The following is a 15,336-nucleotide window of genomic DNA, read 5'->3' as shown; positions in this document are numbered from 1 at the left end:
TAATTATATTTAAACCGAAATCCTCCACAGTGACCAATAAATACTTCAGATAGATTACAGAGCTTCTATAGACACGTGTTTCTAGTATTAATGCTAATACGCCCGAGCAATTTACTATCACAGTTAATATGAAATTAAATTCTAAGTATAATTTGAAATCCTGCTAAGGAATGCGGCCTTCAAGGATGTTAGTGTCATCTCGCGTTTTAATTTAGGAAATTAAGATGTTCTGTGTCGTAAGATACAGCCATAAAACACATATATTAATATAAATTGTATTGTGTTGTATACTCATAACCTGTTATTTATTAGTAATTACAATGAAAGACTGACAATAATACGACAGAAAAATGCTTAGTAGTAACTTGCTCCCGTATGAAATAAAGACTATTTGACTTTGACTTTGATTTCGCACTGAATGTATCAATCAATTTTATTACGCTAATCTTAAAAGGGTAGGAGTTCCAATAGTTATTTCTGTTATTTTATAAGTGTGGTGAAAGTGCATTTGTTGGTGTATACAATTTCATTAATTATGTTAGGAAACACACTGGCGGTTTTTTTTTTAATTCAGGCTATACTTTATGTGTATTATAGTCTGTCTTTTTTTTAAAAAAAGGAGTAAAGTGACAGTTCATTGCCCAAGTGCTGCCCGCTTGCGAGCACCTAATGGTTGCAGTCGATAAATATTCAATCTACTATCGACTGAATATTGGTCACGCTTATGGAATAAATAGCTGACCTTGTTTCTTTTGAATCCTTCTCGACCCATCCATTATTCACCCAATTACAGAGCAAAAGTTGATTTGGATTGTCAATTTTTGTAAATTCATACAATACACTGTATTTAGAACTATGTTTATGAAAAATACAAAGAGGAGACATATTTTAAAGTTTTTCATTCTAATTAAAATATGGATAATCAAATCCGGCTATTCTTGTTAAAATGTGAATAAAAGTTGATATCGATACTAGTAGGCCAACTGTCAAAATAAGAATAAAGAAGGCAATAACACAATTAGTAATCATTAGAACGTCATAACATACACATTTCAGTCACTTATGAAAAATTTTGTAGTCTTTTACAAACTATCGATAAAACTATCGACAACAATTACATAACTATATAAAATTTTATGAAAACTGGTAACCCTACAAATGTCTTTTACTCCGTCTTCAAAAAAGACAGACTACAGTGCATCGGGCATTTCCAAGTTAATGGTCAGAAATTTGTGGGAGTTAAACAAAGCTTGCTATTCCCGTTACAAATAAAAGGCTTAGATAAAACAGGTTTCTCTTGACAGCAGCGTGTTACAAACACGGATGTAGTCTCTCTAAATCATGTTCAGCTCAGGAACATTTCCAACGTTGTTGGTTCAAGTTATTCACAATAGGCGACCGAGGTCATCCTTTGTGTATCGATTGTATAGCTCCTAAGACATCCTCTCAATAAAGCATTATGTGCCCAGTACATCTAACTAGTATAAATGGTTACAAATTCCTCGGGAAGTTTACATTATTGTATGCGAATGTTAGCTCTTTTTAGTCTAGTTGTGAGTACATTCATCTAATGCATAATTAATAATGTTTTGATGAATAAAAGGCTTGGGAAATAGTAAATAAGCCACGCCAAGTACGTACAAGTACATTACTCGGTTACATTTCATTTCCAGTATCAATAATTATTTAACCGCACAATTTGTTACATAAAGATAGTCGAAGTTTGTTGTAGTAAACCAAATTTATTAGGGTATTTTAACCGACTTCAAAAAAGGCGGTTGTTAATTCGACTGTTTTTTTAATGTATGTATCGCGATAGCTCCGAAAATTTGTGAATCGATTTTGAAGATTCTTTTTTGTTGGAAAGAGGGTTACCTTAGTAGTGGTCCCATTTAAATTTCATGAATATATCTAAGGGTGGTAAACTAGGGGATGAATCCGCATCCGGTTTCACGCACATTCCGGATTTTATTTTTTATTTATACTTTTGGTTGTTCCTGTTGTCAATTTGATGTTAACTTTGATGTTAAATCATGTTGTCAATTTTACTAATTGCAAGTGGTATTAACCTGTAATTGTCTGACACATTTAGTTTTAAGATGTTCCTAGCATACTTTATAAGGATTGTACTAATCTAAAATGTTGGTAAACGTATAACTTTCACGCGATTCAGATTTTGAAAAGTAAATTTTCGGATGGAAATGACACTGGTGGCGTCGCCATCATCGGAGGGAGCTTGTACAGACGCAAAATAGAGAATTGAAACTTAAAGTCAATGAACCAAAAAATAGACCAAATAGCTGTTTGAATTTGTAGCTAGATAGTTGGTGGCAGTTATTTCTGAACAAATACCATAAACGCAATGAATGCCTTGAAAGCTTTAAGTTGGTTAAGGTAACAATGAAATGTTAATAGCTTTTAATACAAAATACATATTATTTACATATCACTGGTTTCAATTTATTCCATCTTTAAGACACAAGATGTGGACTGATGTCTGAATTCACAAAACAGTTGCAGATCATTTAAATATTCTTTATCCGGCAATTCTATGGGCTTGGAGTCAATGTCGACGGGATTTCGCAAAAGACGTCCAAAAAATTGTAGGCCATAGTTGCCTTTAAGACAAAACCGACAGCGACAGGTCATCATCGATAAATAAAATGGTTTCGAACTTTCGAATCTAAGATTTTATTTCGACATCCAAAACAAAAATTAAACATGTGATTTTTTTATTATCAAAGCGCAAAGAGCGTGGCGGTCTAAGGCCAAAGACCTCACAATAGATTGTACAGGGCGCAGTGTGTGCCGGAGTACATCGCCCCACCTTTTATTTTAAAATGGTGACTCTTTCCTTTAAGTAGACACATGCCCAACAGCAGACCGTATATAGTTCCTTATGAAAATAACATAGAATAGGTACATAACATAGGTAGGTCATATATCTATATATAAAATTAGAAGTACCTACGCAAAATTGACCGGATAAGGTAGACTGCGTATATAAAAGTACTTAGCGGGTGTTTTGGTTTTAATGAAGGCTATATTTACTTTGTTTACGTATAACGCCAAGGCTGCACCTTCATTTCGTACGGGTAATAAAAGATTACGTTTAAAGATTTAATGTTTTCTATCAAATTGTTATATAACGTGCTAACTGGAAAGATTGCACTGGCTATTTTCGACAGTCGTCTTAACAAAGTGAAAAATTTATTTAAGTATTGTATGCGCTTCTATAAGAATATTCCGGGTTATATTCAAAATTGCCATTTAGGAGGTTTGAAACTATAGTAAAACAAAAACTTTACACTAGAACGAGTTCTTAGGTTTTCGCGATTGTTACACATAGGAAATGAAACTATTGTTCCGGATTTAAATCGCGTATATTTGTTTTTTTTAAACAAACCGACGTTTCGGGCCCTTCACAGGTCCCATGATCACGGTTGACTGTAAGTCAAAAGAAAAATAGTTTAATTTCCTATTTACACTAGAACTTAACAGCCTCTGCGTACTTGGATGACAAAAATCCAAAGTAGTGACTCGTTTAACTCTTTCAGGTTGTTTTAATCTTATGATATTTGAAATAAAGATATTGTAAATGATAAATTTGTACATATGTTTTTTTTTACTGTCAGGGGAATCTGCCTTACGAATGAGTAGTAGTAATCATATCATCGTCATCAATGTGACGATTTCAAGTGTAATTGGCTCACGTATGTTTCAGTTTGACTTTGATTCCGCACAAATCGTCAATGTATTTTTTTTACAATAACACTAATATTAAAAGGATGAACGTTTGGATTTTACTCAGCTTTTAAATGCGAACGTTCTCCATAAATCGTGGTATGTCTTTTTTAAAATTAATTCATTGATATAACGAGATCGACATGAACTACAGATCAAGATGTAATACTAAGCCGAAAGTGCGAAACCCTAAGCAATCCAAATGGTTGTTATGACAGTCTTTCAGGAGTTTATTATTATAGACGATATTATTTCTAACCGCATTTGAATTCTATGTGTAAATAGTTCTATATTTTCCGACTGTACATAGTTTACCTATATTTAGCGGCATTAATGGAGACTTAAAAACTAGGCAGTTAGTTAATTTTTAACCGGCTCCAAAAAAAGGAGAAGGTTCTCAATTTGACTGTATTTTTTTTTTGTATGCATGTTACGCGATAACTCCGGATAATTTGTGAACCGATTTTGAAGATTGACTGACTTTTTTGTTGGAAAGATGGTATCTCAATATTAGTCTCATTTAAATTTCAAGAAAATATTCCAACTCTAAGGGTAGCAACCTAGGGGATGATGAATCAGGTTTTGCGCACTTCTCGGTAACCGATTTCAGTAAAACTTGGCAAATACATGTCATTACACGAACTTTTGAGGTCGGTTTTTTTTAATAAAAATGTTTCAATCATTTCTTTTGATTGAGGCCTATTTGAAAATAGAAAAAACAGTCGATTGTCATTTTTTTCATACATTTCTTTTAATTTCTTGGTATAATACAGGTTTGTGGAGTAGTAGAGCCGATTTCATAAAATGTGATTTAATCAATGTTAAACTGTTGCAATTTTTATATTGTCAAACTGTTTTTACTTTGTTTATATATTACATATTATGAAAGTTGTAAAAAGCTAGTAAAAATTAAATAATGTACCTTACTACGTTGGTCATTCAACTGAACGTATTGTTGCGAGTGATAAACACAATTGGACCATTCACTTACATAAAACGTCGTCGAATTGGATTGTACGTCCTCTCTGTTGTTGTTTAAAATTAAAGCTATAAAAGGAGTTTTATTGCGTGTTCTAAATGTTACCTCCAAAGGCGTACCTGGAGAGATTTTCTTTTGTATTTGAAATGTGTGAAATATAAAAACCTGAATTTCAACCGTGAATGCCCAATTTCATTTATAAAATTTACGACAACAGTTATAATGTAAAAACAGGCCTGCTTTTGGTTTATCTAGAATTACATGCGGTAAACCTACATTGTAATACTGTACCTACGTCATTAACGACTACCCGGTTGTTTCATACAGCTGTTACACAAAAAACATTATACATACATACCAAACTCAACAGGGATTTCAACTAAGATCAAAAGTGTCGGAGTATTATATTATGGAGAAGTAATTAAATATATTTATGATCACGGTTAGCCCTGAAAGCCCTGGATGAGAAGATCCCGGATTCGATTTCCGGTAGAACCAATTTGACAAATGAACTTTCAGGTTTCTGGTTTTGACCTGAGTGTTCTGGGTAGTGTGTGGAGTGAGAATTTTATTGTTCTGATATATTCATAGTACAGACAAATCCGTACTTTCAAATCGAGTAATCGGTGTAGTTGGCACATTATATTATTATTATAGCACTAGAAACCTTTGCTATTCTCATTTTATAACGCAAGTAATGAAGAGTAAATATGTCATGCAATCTGATAATTTCACATTTCTTATTCACAAAATTATTTCTTGACACTTTGCCAAACGAAGCGAGAAACAAGTAGATTTTTGCCAGATATTAATAATACATACGTATCATTTGTTGTCGTTTATTTAATACTACAAAATAGAAGTATGCGAATGTCAGTTAGATCCCAAAAGACTTACATATCCCTCATTCCCAACATATTAGCTCGATAACGTTCAGTGCAAGGATCGTTACGGTAACCAGACTATTTAAAAGGGACGCAAACTGAGTTTAATGTTTTATTCACCTGTGTACAAATCAATGGCAGATTTCCATTAATATTACAGTTCCATAAATCAGTTTCACACCACGTCACTGTAAATAAACTGACATGTTTGTTCAATTAGCGATACTAAAATTGTTCATGTGGCTGTGCCTGTACCACGCGTCGAGCTGTTAGCGGCCTCGCGCAGCACTGGTGACAGGCGAACGTTAGCAATCGCCGGACCCTACTACCCGTACCACGATATCGCTGACGACACACAACAACGCAATAAAATCGCTGGAAATACAATCAACGATCGTTCGAACACCGCTACCAGTTTTACAAACCATAGTTGTAATACTATGCCGCTAAAGAGCCAATAGCGATCGACAAAACACGCGTAGTAAAGATAAGCATTGTCCCTCTACCTACCATGATAACAGTCACGTAATCATCAACATAGATAAAATTAATAGGAATATTATACGTGCAGTAAACAAACTTTTACGAATTTATAATTACTGACCTACGGTGTTTTGTGAAAATCGATACCAATTTAGTAGGAAAGAAATACATAGAAGCGATACTAGACATAGATAAGATTAATAGGAATATTACACGTGACGTAAACAAACTTTTACGAATGTAAATTCTCCTGATCTACGGTGTTTTGTGAAAAACGATACCAATTTAGTAGCATAGAAGCGAAACTCGACATAGATAAGATTAATAGGAATATTACACGTGATGTAAACAAACTTTTACGAATGTAAATTCTACTGACCTACGGTGTTTTGTGAAAAACGATACCGATTTAGTAGCAAAGAAATATATACAAGCGATACTTGCGTTCGACTGAAAATTCAAATTAGAAAATGTATAGATGAGTGAATTTAAGATGTCCGTGACCACAGACATATGTCTGTGTCCGTGACATTCTTGAAAATTTTAATATTTACAAATATATTTTAATCTCATTCCCTTTAATCTACCTTGAATAACATTATATCTCTAAGATACAAATTCGCAAGGCAAACTCCACCCACTATTAAGGAAGTCAATGTATATATTAGTATGTAACACCATTATAGCCTTTCTCGTGTATACTTCCATTTGTCACAAGGATCTGAGACATAAAAGGCAATGTGATTGGCGGCGTGAACAAAACAGGTGCGAAGTTTGATCATTGCCTATGATCCCAGAACAGAACAACAAAATCATATGAACGCGTTACCAACATGTAAAGATAATAGTTAACGCATTTTTCACCATTTAATAAACTGGTTTCAATTTTCAACGCCCATGAATATTCTAATTCGCATGTTTTATCATAAACGTCAATATGTGACGCCCAGTGCCTGTCACGAAGTTGATCTAATTTTATCTTTGTTTTTAGTGTATATGAATGAAAGATTGACTTTCACCAGTTATCAACAGTTGAGACGATACCTACACTAGGTGTGTTTATTTATTATCTCGTGTTGGACTATGAGAAATTAATTTTTAATTGACGATTTCATAAAAACTTGCAATCGCAATATACTCACACTAAATATCGAGAAGACAAAGTTCTTGACTTTTACCATAGGACCCCAGGACCAACCAACCTCTGAGTCCCTCAAAATAAAGGTGCACGCCTGCAATGATCAGCAGCTGAAAGTGGGTGTATGCTCGTGCCCAGACCTCAATAGCACCGCCCACATTAAATACTTGGGGATTATTATTGACAATCGTCTTGGCTTTCACCACCACATCAATGCATTTTCATCACAATTAAGAAAACTCATGTACATCTTCAAGAACGTTAGATATGTTGCGGATATTAATATCTTTAAAATGTTGTATTACGCATTGTGTCAGTCATTGATAGGTTACTATCATTCGCCTGGTATCTCCAATTGGGGTGGGGCGGCTAAAACTGTACTTCTAAAACTTGAGAGAGCACAACGATCCATTATAAAAGTTGCTCTTTCTCAACTTTACTATTTTCCAACTGACAAGCTCTATGGTTTCCTTGGGGTTAAATCAGTAAAACAACTTTATGTTGTTCAAACAGTTCTTAGAAGTTCTTCTCTTTACCTATGACCCTATGTTACTGTCAGGTCGCCGCAGAAAGTTTGATGTCTGCCCAAGTACAGGCTATAGGAAATCCTTCGTCAGATGATTTTTCTGCTTTGTAACGAACTAAACAACCGCCTGTCAATTTACTCTCTTACTAGGTATCATTGTAAGTCTGAAATCACCAACTTCCGTAAAGAGTCTCGACTACGCATCAACGGAGGCTATGGTAACCTCTCTTCAATGATCTCCCTCCTCATACCCCATCGTCAACATTATTTCTTTACTGGATTGCCTCCCAAAAGAGAACCAGGTCTCTCACTCTGAGTGACCTACTCTTAATTTCTACCATACATAGCGCATAATGACTGTCACGCCAGTTGGTATGCGATTCCAAGAACAGGCCTCTAACCATTCGTAGGGCTATGATTTGGCATGCGATTCCAAGAACAAGCCTCTAACCACTCGTAGGGCTATGATGTGTGTGGATGTGTCAACATCAAAATCTAATGTCAGGACATCGATTTGAAATGATACCGATACGCATTTTAGTACTGACAAGACACATACTGGCGAAGGCACGTACACAAGCACGTTCGCACGAAAGCGCGCACGCACATATACACGAATACACACATATGCACGAACGCACGCACGCACGCAGGCACGCACGCACGCACTTACTCACTCACGCACGCATACACGCACACGCACACACACTCACTTTACACATACTGACACACAATTTAGTCTGTCTTTAGAATTTTCTTACCTACTTATAAGTTCTTATTACTGTTATTACTATTCTACTTAACTTTTGCAAAGCTTCTCCGAGCTGGAATAAATAAAAGGAGTAATTAACCTTAGCCTAGAGGGAGGGAACCTGGTGATTAGTCATACAGGGATATAACACTAGCACTGACAAAAGACTATCACAATGTGCATAATAGTACAAAACTCTGTATTTTAGTCTTAAGTAAGCCTTGTGAGAGTAATAAAAAATTATCATTCATTCATTCATTCCCATACACATACACACAAATAAGATAATGGATAATTTAATAGTACCTCTTAATGATAAGCACTGATAAGAACTAACGAACTTTATGACTAGGTCAATAAATAGCTGAATTTGTGTATTCCGTTTTTTATTGGTTGTCTACTTAAAGCCAAGGGTAATGTTATTATATTTAATAATAATAATAAATTATGTTTGTTGTATACGCCCAAAACTATAATATTTAGAATAAACACGGGTGCTAATTGTCCTTGAAACGCCGCGTACAAACTCGCTTCATCTATCACAAAATCTGACAATACACGGCGTGAGGTAAGTTGTTAAGAACGTCCGTCAGCGAACAATGACCAAAATAAAGTTGATCGCGGGAGTGTGCAGCGATATTTTGGCAGTCGGCCGGTGCGTGTCGCGGCGCCCGATGGCATCATCGCCATAGAGGTTCGTGACGCCTTTTCCAAACGTGGCCGCCAGACGAAAATAGTCCCCGCCCCGCTACCGGCACCTCGCACCGTTCGTCGTCACCGACCGATTTAGCTAGTTCGTTCAACATCAACAAAGCGGCCGATCGACCGATTTCACTCAGTTTTATCGCTCACTATCTGCAGAAGTATTCGAAATCAGTGCCTGTCCATATGTGTCATAGTTAATCAACATATATTATGAGTATGACCAGCGATGTAGATGTGACTACGAAAAATATATCGCACAAGAAACCAAATACTGTCATAACTCAAAATACTGGAATTGAGGAGGATTTTTCTTCTTCTCACGATTAGAAGAAAAAAAACTGTATGAAACCAATTATATATTCTCATTTATAAATAGATAATTAAGTATCATGCATACATATAAATAATCACATTATTCGCAACAAGATCGATTGAATACTTTTTAAAATTTTCAAATTGTTTTTGAGTTACGACAGTATTTGGTTTCATGTGCGACATATTACAGTTAGCGAAAATTGGGCTTCACTTGCAAACAGGCGTGAAGAAGATTGGTAAATGTGAAATCTTGGCCATGTTGGCAAACCCAGAACCGAAAAAAACACGAATGTCCGACTTTGAAATCTTAAGTATCGCAAAACGATATTGAAGGAGATATAGTCGGCGAATACTGGAGGCTGTGCTTAATACATGTGATATCGACTCATCCGATGAACAAAGTCCGATGTGATTATACAGCGAAAAGAGGATAAATACATCATTTCGTTATTCAAACTAAGGCCTGTGTAAAGGTTTTGAGAATTAGTATATCTTATTTCGTTTCGGAAATATAAAATCGAGCAATGGTCGATCTGACATCCACAGCGAAGAAGAACGAACGAAATATACTATGTCCTGAGAACAAGTAGTCTTGCACATATATCTTTGTTCTACGGATGAGTCGATATATTGGTAAGGTGGACTCAATCCAGAAACTCAAGCGAACATTAGTGTACAGTACCGTTCACGTTAGAACTCGAAATTTAAGTATGTCAAATAGAAATTAAATGATATGTTGGTCTAGTAACTACGGTTTACGAATGGAATGTGTTAATTGATCAAACTGACACAGTTTTAAAGTAGTTGTTGAAGTACCAGTAACGGTCTCTATAATTTAATTGCAAGATAAATGCTAGTCGTTCTCTGACGACAAATCGTTAATAAGCGAATATGCTAATAGCTACAGCTATGTATGAGCTGATAACAAGTGCCTGAAATGCATTATTGGATTGTAATCCGGACTTCGGTGCTTATGAAATTCAGACCGATAATTTTGATAGTACCTATACACGAGGTATTAGGTTTTGAGAAATAACAATGGTTCCGAAAAACAAATTAAATGCTAAAAATCAAGAACCTGTTCAAATCACAAATGTATAGAAAAAACTGTATTGCCGAATAACTTCCGAAAGAAAAACTAACTTACCGATGTATGGCTTATGTTAGCACTCGTAATAGTTTTCCATATGATGGAATAGTTTAACAAACCATGAAAATTTATGAAATGTATAAGATCGCTTTTAAATTTATAATAGGTGATTTACAATAAAAATCGCTAACAATCATTGACTTAAGTCAATGCTAACAATAGTTTTCGGTAAAATAGAATTTAAGTTGGTAGAATAGTATTACGTCAGTACGATTTTTCGTAACTTTAAATATTTCATTCGTTTTTTCTTTTTTTTCCAGTTTATTTGCAGAAAAGTTTTCGCTAATTAATATTTTGAATAAGGTCTTTGTTAATTTACTTTTCGGAACTTGTATCACTACCCTTAGATTTTCCAATGGCATGACACTATATCGTATTCGTCTTTTGTACGCTGCTATAGATCTGTATATTCTTTCGTGAATAAAAAGCCCAAAAATAGTTTTTTTATACACAATAAATTTAGATAATCTATATTATATTATCTTATCAACCAGTATACGCTGATACAATTTATCAAGCCCAATGGATGAGTTGTTTCCAGGTTTCAATTATTATAAGACTTGTGTTTTATGATACTCCAAGTATGTAATGAACATCATACTTGGTGCACCTTGTTTACTGTAATCTTTTTTATTGAAAACATTACTAATATATTTCCTCAATTTTTTTATTTATTTATGACTGCTTATTACATACGGAAATTTATCTATTTTTGTTAATTGTCTAACGAAAATTGAAGTCGTTAGTTAGTACAGTCATAAATTCCGACTAAACGATGACAAAGCTGGAATGTCGGACCAGGAAACTTTGGTTAAGTTATTAGGTATACTGATTCAAACTTGTGCAAGCAATTGAAATATTCTAATGTGCATTGTGTTAATTTTGCGCTGACTTGCCTGAGATCATTCCCTAGTTCTTGTATCGGTAAAAAGATATATGTATAAGACGCTAATAAATCGGATTATATGATCACATTTGAATATGAAGATTTAGAGCAAAATCTCATAACGAAAACAATAATAAAGCCAAGTGTGCAGTCGAGTTAGAAGTTATCATCGTATTTGAAAACATAATATGCTCATACAATTATATGTCCATGAAACTATTCATGAAGTGCGTGTGTATAATTACTACTTCGTTCCTCTACAATTACAATTCACAACAAGGACAACCGTCAGGATAAAATAGGCGCAGAAAGTTGTATATTTATGCTATATATGATAATTTTCCACCTTCACGAAGGCGTATCTTGTTCATTCATTGCTGAAAATGCGCGCGACAGTCGATTGTTTCCGAGAAATACGCTCGCGTTTCCTGGAAGAGCTACTACAAGCGCACACACGAATAAAATAGTACACGTGAAGCACACAGCGACACCCACGGCCCTGTGCAGCCGTGACGCGGCGTATCGGTGCTCTCATTAAAAGAGTATTGCGTGCCCGGCTCGACTTACACCTAATCAAACAAATTGCTGCGCAGGAGTTATGATCCTGCAGTCAACAGAGGCAACGAGAGACAAGGATCAATTTGTGGTTCGTAAACAATAAACATTGCTCTTAAACAATGAATCTTTACAGTGATTTCATGACTTGAGACATTAGGTGTTTTGTACTTTAGGAAAAAAGTTTGAATGTCTCTAACGGATATCTGCAATGGAAGAATAATATCCAATACAACCCCAAGTGATTACGGAGTACGTAAGGAATGTCTCCATAACCTACATAATATATTTTCGTATGAAACTTGACCTACGTTTATTGATACAGATGACAAACCTGCCAATGAGTACGTTAATAGAATGATTGCAGAGCAATGGGGTCAGCGGCGAAATGCCAACAGTCAATAGGAGTACTCCAATCGACCTACGGAGCAATTAATATTAATCGAGTGCGCTTCTCGATGACAACATTACTGATATTCGATACGGGACTGTGGACAAAAGAGAAGAAAACAAAACAATACTACTACTTTTATACAATAAAACATTTGTTTCGGGCTCTTTACAGGTTCTATAGTCAGTAACGTAACGTTTCGTAACGTTTGAAAAACTAAATGTACGCTATTTAGTTCCGAAAAAAACAGTTTTATTTCCATTATCATCAAATGCTATCGATTAGAAATTAATTCTATAAATTACCAACTCCACAGGGTTAAATTTCTTTTATGTCGATATTATTATAGACATAAAAGAAATTTAATGGATAAATTTGTAAACATTTATGATTTAGGGAATTATAGGTATTTATTACACTGACCCTAAAGACATTCACTGTCCTCCTTAAAAACGCCGAAGTTAACTTCGTGAAATATTGTTGGTTTTGTCTTTTATTCTCACATTATATAATTAAAATATCCCAATTATTCTTATCCTATAATACAAGACTTCAATTCATAGGTTTAAAAAAATCAGGGCTTTGGTCTACAAGTCTAACCAAAATATTTGACATTGTAGTAGTATGTTGTTGCGACTCCAGGTAGAGTCATGAACAGTGAACGTGTTAAAGTCTTATTACTTCCTTAAAGTCTGATTACCTATTTATATGTATATTATATTATTACCTAGGGAAGCAATACTTCCGGCCCACGGGCCTCACGTGGTCCGTTAAGCTTTTATGTACGACTTGTAATGCTATTTTATTAGGAAGGTGCTTTTTAAAACTATGGGTTTCTGAGTTTTTAAAATCTTGCGCGAGATCATATTTTATTCAGAGAAAATCTGTGGCACATTGCAAAAGACACTATGACACAATTGCTTGGGATTTGATTATGCAAGATTATTCGATGAATTTATCCGAGTTTAAGAGCGATACGAATATGGAAGCTGATTTTAAAGAAGAGAAATTGGCAGAAAATGGAGCAATAAAATTATAAACCCGATTTGTATTAAATTTTATCGGATCTTGGAATCAAATACCACACTAAGGGCCGTATTCTAGAACTCTACTCAATGCTCAAGTCAGGATTTGAGTATGGTTTAAAGCACTCGAAATCATACTCAAGTCCCTGCCATTAGGGTCGTATTTCCAGTACTTGTGTTTCCAGTGCAATCCTGACTTGAGCATTGAGTAGAGTTCTAGAATACGACCCTAAGGGTCGAATTTCAGAACTCTACTCAATGCTCAAGTAAGGACTTGAGTTTGATTTCTAGTGCTTTACATCATACTCAAGTTCTGACTTGAGTATTGAGTAGAGTTCTGGAATACGACCCTAATATTTAAATAAACGTTTTGATATATTTAGGTTTTTTGTTTTATTTATTATAATGGGGAGTAAATGTAAAACCAGGTCCCCACTAATGTAAAAAAGGTCATTACCTAAAAATGTTGCAACCCGTGTAATATAGCAAACATGTGTATGTGGGAAATCTCATTTCATTTGTTTGAAAACTATTCTGCCAAATTATTACGGTGAATTGATTGACCAGACCGAATTCAAAACAATTAACAGGTGTCGTCAATTGTTTTACTTCAAATCGACCAGTTTAACTTGAGCCTTTATTTAATTACCGATGAAATGTGATTCCGTTTGTTTTGTAATTAGAATAGATGTTCTGCTGTTTTTTCCTACACCACCGAATGGAACAGGCCCTCATAATATTTTTGTCAATACAAAATATGTTTAGAATATACGGAGACGTACACACAGGTCAGTTGTTGGCGCTGTACTATTTCAGCTTTCTAATTTGTGATTTCAGTGCAAATGAGAGTTGCTATTTAAAAGTGATACAAGGCCCATTTGCCTGATGAGTTGCCAGGGATGGATGGCCCTTATTTTATCTCCATTTCTGGTTATACTCGATGTACTGCAATAATGATAGTATTAATATTCTGTTCAAAACTAGTTGCAATGGCAGTTGGGTCTCAATCACAGTCCACATAAAGTGGTCTCAGTAGAGTGTCAATGGAATGACAGTGATGACATTCATTCATTCCATCACAAACAATCGATGTTGTCAAAGTGAAACCAGTAAATGCATATCTTAATTTTTATCCCGTTTAATCAGCAATTTAGATTTCAAATTAAATGTATTCCATCAAAATAATTGCCTCTGTGGCCGAGCGGTTACCATGCTGGACTGCCACGCACAGGTCCCGGGTGCATTTCCCGGGTCGGGAGAAATATTTGCATAGCCTAAATTGAGATACCTCCCACGTAAGTTGTTGTAAGTCAAAATACCATTTTTTACTTTTTAACTTAAATATTAATTATATCCTTTTTTATGCATATTATTGGTTTCATATTTAAAAGTAAGGAAATCACTTAATGTTATGGTTACTTTCAAACCTGGAACCCATAACATACATAAGAAAGTATATCGCACTGTTAATACAATAGTGTATTAACTCAAAAAGTGGACTTTCTCAGAATCGATGAAAAACGAATTACTCACTTTCCGCAAAAAATTATTAAAATTTATGTATATGTTATAGTTCATTATAGACACAAATCATTTCCCAAATATATATAAAAATAAAATGGAAATAATAATTTCATATTTTTGAATATGGATTACTTTGGCCAGAACTAGCTCACATAAAGTGAATCTCATTTTGAGTTAACTAGATCTTTTGATTGTTTCTTACAATATTCTAACGACGGTTTTTTGATGTGTAGCGAATCAAATTTTACGGTCAATAATGATATAATACTAAATTTCACAT

The 15,336-nt window shown here is 34.7% G+C and overlaps 1 protein-coding gene across 2 annotated transcripts in view; it reads right to left on the bottom strand.

Annotated features, from left to right (window-relative positions):
- The window catches only part of LOC113233443, an 86,743-nt gene that overhangs the window by 66,698 nt on the left and 4,709 nt on the right, over window positions 1-15,336 (bottom strand). The window contains exon 1 of one of the 2 annotated variants that reach the window (XM_026468581.1): window positions 5,728-5,925. The exons of the other annotated variant lie outside the window; for it this stretch is intronic. The gene's annotated coding sequence lies outside the window, so the exon portion shown is untranslated. Of the gene's footprint in view, window positions 1-5,727; window positions 5,926-15,336 lie in introns of those variants that run through there. 2 annotated transcript variants of the gene reach the window in all.

The sequence above is a fragment of the Hyposmocoma kahamanoa genome, unplaced genomic scaffold (genome assembly GCF_003589595.1).
Source record: "Hyposmocoma kahamanoa isolate Upper Pololo Valley unplaced genomic scaffold, ASM358959v1 78, whole genome shotgun sequence".
In the NCBI taxonomy this organism is placed as follows: domain Eukaryota; kingdom Metazoa; phylum Arthropoda; class Insecta; order Lepidoptera; family Cosmopterigidae; genus Hyposmocoma; species Hyposmocoma kahamanoa.
Note: the sequence above shows the minus strand (reverse complement) of the source record. Positions and strands in the feature narration are given on the sequence as shown.